This window comes from Myotis brandtii, unplaced genomic scaffold (assembly GCF_000412655.1).
Source record: "Myotis brandtii unplaced genomic scaffold, ASM41265v1 scaffold1619, whole genome shotgun sequence".
Lineage (NCBI taxonomy): Eukaryota > Metazoa > Chordata > Mammalia > Chiroptera > Vespertilionidae > Myotis > Myotis brandtii.
The window spans coordinates 47,503-57,237 of NW_005355919.1; the positions used below are offsets into that span (position 1 = coordinate 47,503).

Sequence of the window (9,735 nt, forward strand, 5' to 3'; positions counted from 1 at the left end):
CTCCCCTTCCCCGGACTCCTAACCTCCCCCTCCCCACAGCTTCCCCCTGTGTGGTCCCAATTCACAGACTGAAAGTGTTTGCTATCTTGGATTAACATGAATATTTCTGTGTGTCTACTTGTATCAGTGCTTAATGTGAATTTGTCAGTGACCTTTTCTTGGATTGTTCAACTCTCCTTTAGATGTAACGTCTTTAGCTCTGCCTACATTTGGGTAAAGTCTAATTTCTATAATAAATCCCCTATTCACATAATAAGTGATGATGAGCTCTAAAGGCCCCTTCCAAATCAAATATTCTAGGGTTCTTGAATTCCATTTCAGACGATATTATGTGATCCATGTATATCTCAGTAAGGAGCAGGAAAAATGCAAGCCCATTCACCTATTTCTAGCAGAAAGCAGGGAAGTGAGATGTATTGTGAGTTTTCATGTGACTTCCCAGAACACCAACAGAGTACCGAGTGCTCGGATTTCAAATACTGGTATACAACCAATGAAAGGACTTACAATGCCTGCCTGTGGATTAAGCAGGCATACAGGCTCACCTGCGTAATATCATATACTTAGAGCACAAGTGCTAAAAAAAGAAATTAAACAAGACATAACAAACACTCCTATTCATGTTTCTTAAGTTACAAAGATAAAACGGAGACTAAAGATTTGTTCAGTGTCCAAGGCCACAGCTCTGTCCCCACCCCCAGCTCCTTCCCATTAGTCCTCAACTGTTGTAAAAGTATTTCACTTGTACCTAAAAGAGAACAATACCTCAGAAACTATTCCAAGACAATAAATCAAGAAAGCTGGTTTGTTCGCATTTTTCTTCTTTTCTTTCCATTCTAAGGTAAACCTCCCACAGAGAGTTATGCCATGTGAGGGATTCAGCCAAATGAATGAAAACATATTTATTTCACTCATGGTTTTCTTTTCTGTGGCACAGTTCCAATCAACAGCCCTGATGGGGGGAAAAGTGTGTGTGTGTGTGTGTGTGTGTGTTATGTGGCATGGTTCCTTAACTTTGTAATTGCAGCTGTTCAAACATTTATCAATTCATGTTACAAATAAGGAATTCACTGAAGCACAGAGAAGTAGCATATTCTTCCATCAGTTTACCATTTGTTCTGGGATTTAAACAAAATAAATTAAGAATGCATGTGGTTTTCACATAAACTAGTTTGGCTTCTTGAAATCAATTCCAAAATTAATCCTTTCTTTGCCGCCTTCCTCTGCTAAAAGCATTCCAATTAACTGTGCATGCCACATTAATAATAAAAGTTAATATTGGCATTATTTTACAGTTTAGAAGATGCTTTTATGGACATAAAATAGATCCGCAAGGTATCGTAACAAAAGACACTAGCTTTGGCATGCAAACATCCTTACCATTTGTACAACAGAATGGGTTTGGTGGAGGGGTAGCATTGCAGCTATTCTGAGCCTCTCTCGGTTTCTTACAAAATTTCTGTAAATCTTAAATGAGATCATACATGTGAAAGTATTTGTGAAAGTTCTGGAATGAGACAAAAACAGGGCATTAAATCAATTTGCATTTTACAAATGAGTAACAGCCATTAAAAAATTCACCCAAAATTAAATAGAGGTTTATCAGGGCCATCAATCCAAAGTCTTGATTCTGAATATAATATTATTTTTACTCCTTTTCACTGCCACTTATTTGTTAGTATTATTTAAAAACAAAAACTTTTTTTTGTTTACATTTTAGTATGGACTGCATTGTTTCATGAACAAACTTTATTTAAGTAACATATTTAAAGGATTAAGAGATTAAAAGCAGGGGATTGATGCCCAGCAGGTGTGATTCAGTTGTTGAGCATGGTCCCATGCACCAAAAGGTTGCTGGTTCGATTCCTGGTCAGGGCACATGCTTGGGTTGTGGGCTCCACTCCCAGTGAGGGGCATGCAGGAAGCAGCCAATTGATGTTTCCTCTCATTGATGTTTCTATTTATTTCCCTTTCCCTCTCAAAAAAAAAAAAATCAATAAAAATATGTTAAAAGTAAAAGCAGGGAATTGAAACCAAAATTTTCTGAGTTTAAATCTGAGATTTCTCTCTCCCACTAGCTTTGTGACGGAGTACTTTTAACTTATCTGAGCATTACAAAACTTCCCACCCTTAAAATTAGGATACAATTAGCATTAACATCATAGGACTATTTTGAAGAGTCACCCCATGTAAAGCACTGAAAATAGTGCTTTAAGAAGCAGTCAATAATGTTAGCAATTTTTATGTAAATAGTCCTATAAGGTGACTATATTAATGTGATCAATTACCAGACTTGCCATTTATAGCTGCTGTGACTATAGCAACGTAACCGGTACCCTAGCATCCCAAAGAGCATTGGGTATGAGGTGAGGAGGGCATGTGTGGAATATGCTGACCTTATCACCAAAGCCTGAGCAGGACCTCTAGGGAGAAGCTCCAGCTTCAGAATGAACAATACCACCCATTGCTAGAAAGACCAGGATTATATTTGAATAAAGGCATGCATTACTTATGCATTCCCTTTTCAGTAAAACTGGAAGATCCTTGAAAGGGCTAGCAATGACTGGAAAATATACAAGATGAACTCTTTTCTACACTTAGAGCTCTCTAGAAACTTAATAAAAGAGTCCTTTGATACAATGTATCTAATAGTAAATGCTGTGTAACAGAAACACAAATCCTAGAATGTGATGGTGGGAAGAGAGTTTAGTGTCCATGTAGGCACACCAATCCCCATCCCATCTATTTTATTAAAAAGGTAATATGCCAATTAGACTGGATAGACTGGACGTCTTCCAGACACCCTTCCGGACAAAGCCATGGTTGCGGGGGCTGAGGCAGAGGCAGTTAGGGGTGATCAGGCCAGCAGGGGAGAGCAGTTAGGGGCATCAGGCAGGCAGGCAGAGGCGGTTATGAGCGGTCAGACAGGCAGGCAGAGGGGGTTAGGGGTGATCAGGCAAGCAGGCAGGTGATCGGTTAGGAGTCAGCGGTCCCAGATTATGGGATTGGGCCTAAACTGGCAGTCGGACATCCCCCGATGGATCCCGGATTGGAGAGGGTGCAGGCTGGGCTGAGAGACCACCAACCCCCATGCATGAATTTCATGCACTGGGCCTCTAGTCTAATAAATAACTTCCTCCCCAGCATCACCTATAAGAAATCTTCTAGCCCCTACTTAATGATTTGAAAGATAAGAAAATTCTCACCTCCCCAAGAAATTATCTTGCTATCTAATAATAATAGATTTTTATAAAGGTAGGGTTTTTTGTTTTACTTTGAACACAATTTTGTTTCATGATAACTTCTATCAATGGGAATTAATTCATAATGCAAATAGAATAATATTTGTAAATAATAGGACTGTGCAAAAGTACTATAAAACTTGTTTTTCTTTTTAAGCATTATAAAATAAGCTATATTTGGGTATTGTGATATGGTCTTGAAAATAGACTTTCTTGTCATTATCTTTTCCTTTTCACACTAGATATGACCCATATTTGTTCTCATTTTTGGCCAAATGCCATGAGTCTAATTTATACCATTCATAAATGAGCCCATGGTTTGAGTGGACATTTATTTTCTCCTGCTCAAATTCATTTGTTGATGACAAATCTGTTTCTGCTTTATCCCCACTCTGACCTATGTTTTTGTTACTATTGAAAGCAGCCATCGAATAGACATGACCGCCTTTTGATCTGTGAACCGGACCCAGGTGATGGAAAGCTCCTCGTCTCATCCCCACCCTTGGGATGCATGTGCTTCTCACCGTTTCCATAGCCAGAGCTGTTTCCAGGACAAAACCTTGAGTGTCATGTATTTCTGAGACAATCCGGACTGTAATATGTGACTGAACCCGATTCAGGCCTCTGTACAAACATAAGATTCTGGTGAATGGGTATGAAGATGTACTCATCTTGCAGCTGCCTGAGACATGCCTCATATATAAATTCCCCACTTATCAAAACTGCCACCAACCAGTCTGGAGTGGCCTGCCTCATTCTTTGGTCTCTCCTTGCCTCCATGTGTGAGGGCCAGTTACAGATGTCACCCAGGGAAATTACAAGGTTGTGAACCAACAATTGGTGAGCAAGCCAGGAGATCAAAGAAGAGGTCTTGGGAAAATATTTCAGTTGGCCATCAACTTCTATGGGGCCAGGTGGCCCATGTGTTAGACATCTGTGGACTGCTGTGTGAGTACAGGGATGCCCCTCAAAATGCCACTGATGTAAGGTGTTTGTTTGAGGAACTTTACATAGTGCACTGTGGCAAAGGGAAAGGATGGCCGCTGCAATGGACTGGCCTCTATTGTGGGCAGTTCATCTGGCCCCCAATGCCCAACTAAATGCTGCAGATCCAGTGAGAAAGTTGGAAGAAGAGCTGAAATTAGGGAAGGACCTGCAGTTGTCCATCACTGCTGGCTTTGGAGCTAGCAAACAAGGTGGGAGAGCAGAATACTAAATTGAAGACCTTAGCATGTCATTTTGCAAAGCTAGGAGGGCACGAGCTGCTATAGATTAAGCTTGGACCACTTGTAACAAAGCCTGATTTTGATGTTCAGAGGTGGAATTCCTGGGTAAATTAGGAGAGCAAAAGGGAGGATGTTGTGGGGATTGACAGTGAAATGGACAAATTACCACATGCTATCTGACCATTAAGATAAAGGAAACATCTAAATAGTAATTAACTCAGACTTCTGATAATAGAGAACTAGACCCTAAAACTCCCTAAGAGAAAAACATTTATTCTTTCTCTGTCCCTTGAAGATGTAAACCTTATTACTTCTTTAAAATGTAAATACCCCAGGAGATAACTAATACACTACCCACAGAGACTGAAGAAAAAAAATGTGGTGAAAAGAGGCTTTTTAATATCCAGACTGACTTTGGGTGGTGAGCTCACAATGAGATATACAGATCATGTATCATAGTAACGTACACTTGAAACCTATATGATCCTATTAACCAATGTCATTACAATAAATTTAATTTCAAAAATAATTAAAATAAAATACAGACTGCTGTAGAAGCCTTCTTCACCTAAATCTAGTCACAGCCTCCATAAGATTACTTGTCAAAGGCAAATGCAAATCTTAAAAGTCTTCTCCACAAAAAGCAGTGAAAAGCTTTAGCCATGTGAGTTGGTGACCTTAACTTGACACAATTTGGATTCAGTAGTTACTGATAAACTAGTCAGTTTTGTATGGTTGAACCTAATTCATAGCTAAAATTTTGGAATGGAAGCTATTAGATCTTTGCGTCTGTCTGACTATATGTCTATGGATGTATGTTATGTATGTGACATTTTTTTTACCTCAAGACGGTATTGCCAAATTAATGTGTAAAGGAGCTCTAATTAATTGGCTTAAAATAAGTGCTTATATAAATTAAGTTCTCCTAAAACTCTCAGAAATAGAGAAACTAACCCTAATGCTTTTGAACTAGAATAATTCAAGAACTAGAATAATCACAAGAACTAGAATAATCTTCAGTAAATAACAGCTAGTTTTAGTTTGTTAGCTTGATTAAATTAGATATGACTTCTGAGTTATTATTAAATTTAATGTAGGCATACAACTATTTTTTTTACCTGGGTTGACTAGTCATATAAATTCATATTATCTCTGTTATAAAATGTGTCAGAAAAAATAATTTAAGATGATGGCTAGGTGTTTAAAGCCTTATGAAAATTTCATGAGTAATCTAAACTTAATTGTTAAGAACAAGTGAATTAAGTAGATGTAAAAGGATATAGAAAGTTGAGGAAAGACACTTACCTTGTATAATTAAGCTGGCTAAAATGGGATGAATTTGTTTTAGAAGATTTTAAAAATAAGCTTTACTATCAATTGTGTACTTACTTAAAACTAAAATTCAATTTTGCTTTATCTCCTAGAACAGCGATTTTCAACATTTTCATTTTATAGCGGGCTCACAATGAAATATACAGATCATTAGTTATCACACTAATTACTAAAATTCTGCAACACACCAAAAATATAATTTTTGCCAATCTGACAAAACAAAATAGGTATAATTTTTATTCTTTCACACTGGATGGCTATTGTTGTACTGGCTGTTGTCATCTTTTTATTTAACAATCTAAGGGAAAAGCAGTCAGTCCCCGGACCAAATAGTTAAGTATCGCATGTTTTAAAAATTCTTGTGGCACATTAGTGCCTGCTATGGCAGACTATTTGAAAATCACTGCCCTAGAAGAGCAAGTATTCTTGGACTATTCATCAGCTTCTGATAAGAGATCATGAAAGGGTTTTCTTTGCCTTTTAAGTAATCTGCTTAGAAATAAAAGATTTTGTGTTTTATCAGTTCTTTGAATATTTTAGAAAACTGAATCTTCTCAATATTAAAATAGTTAAGTTTTATTTATACTATATAGCCTTCTTTTTAAGTATTGGCCTTAAAATATTTATTGCCACTGTAATTAAAAACATAATTAAGTACTGTTTCATAAAGATCTGTGATGCCAATTAGTTTGATATTTTTTGAACTTCCCCCAAATCAAATTCTACATTAAATGTTTTACTCTCTCTAAATGTGACTTGTTCCTCTTCTCAAGTTGAAAGCATAGTTGATTTATTTTTAATCATTCTTTTTTTTTTCTTAGAAAAACACAAGCTCCCAAAACTCAATCAGGAAGAATAAAAAATAAAAAAAATAAAAAAAACCTTAATAGGCCGATAACTACTGAAGAAATTGAAGCAGTGATTAAAAATCTTCCAGCAAACAAAAGCCCTGGTCTGGATGGCTTTAAAGGGGAGTTCTACCACGCATTCAAAAGAACTAAAACCTATCCTCCTCAGACTATTTCAAAACATTGAAGCGGAAAGATCAATTCCAAGCTCTATCTATGAAGCCAGCATTACCCTAATTTCATAAAAATCCTACAAGACTGCATGAGCAGCAAAATAGCAGACATATGTCAGTGTAATATCTTTACTGAAACAGCACCTATGGTAACAGAGACTAAGGAGAAAATAAGCAAATGGGAGTATATCAAAATAAAAAGCTTCTGCACAGCAAAAGAAACCATCAACAAAACAATAAGAAAGCGCACTGCATGGGAGAACATATTGGCCAATGATATTTCAGATAAGGGTTTAATCTCCAAAATTTACCAAGAACTCATACAACTTAACAAATGGAAGATAAATGATCTAATAAAAAAATGGGCAAAGGACCTAAATAGATACTTCTCAAAAGAGGACATACAGAAGGTTGAGAGACATATGAAAACATGTTCAAAGTCACTAATCATCTAAGAGATGCAAATCAAAACAACAATGAGATACCATCTCACATCTGTCAGAATGGCTATCATCAACAAATCAACAAACAACAAGTGCTGGTGAGGATGTGGAGAAAAAGGAACCTTCGCGCACTACTGGTGGGAATGCAGACTGGTACAGCCACTGTGGAGAACAGTATGGAGTTTCCTCAAAAAGTTAAAAATGGAACTCCCATTTGACCCTGTAATCCCACTTCTAGGACTATATCCCAAGAAACCAGAAACACCAATCAGAAAGGATATATGCACCCCCATGTTCATAGCAACACAATTTACACTAGCCAAGATTTGGAAACAACCTAAGTGCCCATCAGCAGATGAGTAGATTAAAAAACAGTGGTACATCTACACAATGGAATAGTACGCCACTGTAAAAAAGGAACTTTTCCCATTTGCAACAGAATGGATGTACCTGGAGAGCATTATGCTAAGCGAAAGAACCCAGTCGGAGAAAGATAAATATCACATGATCTCATTCATATGTGGAATATAATGATCAACATAATTTGATGAATAAAAATAGATCCAGAGATAATGGCAGGGGAGGAGGGGTTAGAGATCAACCAAAGGACTTATATGCATGCATATTAGCATACCCAATGGACACAGACACTGGCGCTGTGGGGGCTTGCCCAGGGTAGGAATGGCTGGGGTGCCGGGGGTAGGGCGTGTCAACCGGGGAATAGGAGACATATGTAAAACTTTAGAAAAAAAAATAAAAAATAAATAAAGGCTCTAGTCCTTGATGTTATTACTGAGTAACTGAGTAAAAAACCCTGGAGATGTTCTATCTATGGACCTGTCATTTTATGAATTGATTTTTTTCACTTATGTATCCACTATGACTTAGGTTTTCTGTAACTAGAGCCAACATCATCCAAATCAATATGCTACCTCCTACAACCCATTTTCTAAAAATGAACCACAGAAGTTTTTAAAAATCATAAATTACATCATGCTACTTTTCTGCCTATACTTCTCCAAGGGCTTCTGATCTTATTTAGAATAAAATCTAAACTCTTCCCTGATTTATAAATCCTTCCTGATCTGGCCTTGGCTTCCTCATGGCTTAACACTTTTTAAAAAATATTTTATTGATTTTTTACAGAGAGGAAGGGAGAGGGATAGAGAGTTAGAAACATTGATGAGAGAGAAACATCAATCAGCTGCCTCCTGCACACCTCCTACTAAGGATCGAGCCCACAACCAAGGTACATACCTTTTACCGGAATCAAACCTGGGACCCTTCAGTCCTCAGGCCAACGCTCTATCCACTGAGCCAAACTGGCCAGGGCTATGGCTTACTCTTTTACCATCACCCTACTTTCTTTTATTTGGATCTTCAAATATTGTAAGGTCATTCATGTCTTAGGGCCAGCACACTAGCTCTTATCTCTCCTAGGAATGTCATTTCTCCAGATCTTTAAATAACTTGTTTCTTTTTGTTTATCTCTCAATTAAAATATCAGTTTTCTGAAGAGCTCTTCCATTACTATCCAAATTATAGCAACCACCTAGTAATTTTTCTACCATATTATCTTACATTAATTATTTGCATTGCATATATCTCAATTAGATATATTGCTTCCTTCTTTTAATTGCCTCATTTTCCTTTTAATAGTGTAGGTTCCATAAGAACAAAGACATTTAACATCTTGTTCACTACAAACAGTATTCATGTCACCTAGCAGAGTGCCTGGCATTTAATAAGTCCTCAGGAAATAGTTGTGGAATAGGTGAATCAATCTATTCTTATCTCTTAGAAATCCTTCACGGCCCTAATCAATGGTGGTACATTTCTCTAATTATTCCCACTGCATGTATGTCTTTTTATATTTGTTATATCATTTCATTAGGATTTGGGAGGGAGAAATATATAAATGCACATATTCACCAGCATTTTTATAGGAATCAGAGACAATTTTACTAAATGTAATCATCATTATCTTTGAATGTTTTAATGATGTACAAACCACTGTTCACCTTAACGTAATTTGAATTTTTTACACTTCCTAAATTATTATAATCTCAACTCCTGAATAGAAACAGAAAGTCAGAAAGGAGCAGGATGGATGAAGCACAAATACAGAAAGGTGTCCTTTCTAACACTACAATTATTAATTTGCTTTGAATAAATATAAAAATGAGCTGACTGTAAAGCCCAAGTATAGACTACAAGTAAAATATGTCACTGAGAATGCACACCGACCCTAAAGTTTTGTTATTTGACACATAAGAGTATATTTCAGTGATTTTGAGGTTTTACATATTATAGATTACTAGAGGCCTGGTGCACAAAAATTTGTGCCCTGGCGGGGGGGGGGTCCCTCAGCCCCACTTGTGCCCTCTCACAGTCTGGGACCCCTCAGGAGATAACGACCTGCTGGCTTAGGCCCACTCCCGGGTGGCAGAGGGCAGGCCCAATCCCTAGGT

The 9,735-nt window shown here is 37.3% G+C and overlaps 1 pseudogene; it reads left to right on the plus strand.

The window, feature by feature from the left end:
* Positions 1 to 4,278: 4,278 nt before the first annotated feature.
* The window catches only part of LOC102264198, a 28,603-nt pseudogene continuing 23,146 nt past the window's right edge, over positions 4,279 to 9,735 (plus strand).